The sequence below is a fragment of the Rhinolophus ferrumequinum genome, chromosome 8 (assembly GCF_004115265.2).
Source record: "Rhinolophus ferrumequinum isolate MPI-CBG mRhiFer1 chromosome 8, mRhiFer1_v1.p, whole genome shotgun sequence".
Lineage (NCBI taxonomy): Eukaryota > Metazoa > Chordata > Mammalia > Chiroptera > Rhinolophidae > Rhinolophus > Rhinolophus ferrumequinum.
The window spans coordinates 59,781,343-59,781,967 of NC_046291.1; the positions used below are offsets into that span (position 1 = coordinate 59,781,343).

The following is a 625-nucleotide window of genomic DNA, read 5'->3' on the forward strand; positions in this document are numbered from 1 at the left end:
TAACGTGGTGTTCACTGGTCAAATTTGGCATACTCTGAGTGTGAATAATGACATGATTGGTTTTATAGATCATTGAAAAAAATCCATGAGTTTATATAGATACATTTATTATTATTATTATTATTATTATTATTATTATTATCATCATTATGAGTTTCAGTGTACAAAACAATGTAATAGTTAGACATTTCACCCCTTAGACAGTGAAAAAAATATGGAATGCTTTACAAATTTGCATATTATCCTTGCGCAGGGTCCATGCTAATCTTCTCTATATCATTCCAATTTTAGTATATGTACTACCAAAGCGAGCACTATAGATGCATTTTTAAAAAAACTCTTAACAGAGTAAACCAGACAAAGTTCTTTTTTGCAGAAGAATGCTAATCTATAAATATAGAAGGTTTGATGGGATTATGACATCACAATAGTAATAATTGATTCAAGCAAGAATCATCAATGAATTTTGAAACTATTACATATAATACTGTTGTGGAACAGAATTTTCACACAGTCTCCATGTATTACTCCATAAGTTACTTGTGGATTTCAAAGAGGAAATCATACCTTCAGAATGATGAAATCTAATAGATGCTATCTGGACCAAGGTATCAAGTTTTGCATC

General features: G+C 29.8%; 1 non-coding gene across 1 annotated transcript; it reads right to left on the reverse strand.

Annotated features, from left to right (window-relative positions):
• Positions 1-208: 208 nt before the first annotated feature.
• On the reverse strand, positions 209-315 carry LOC117026391 (U6 spliceosomal RNA). The gene has a single exon (XR_004423744.1). It is a non-coding gene; the product is annotated as a U6 spliceosomal RNA (small nuclear RNA).
• Positions 316-625: the final 310 nt, after the last annotated feature.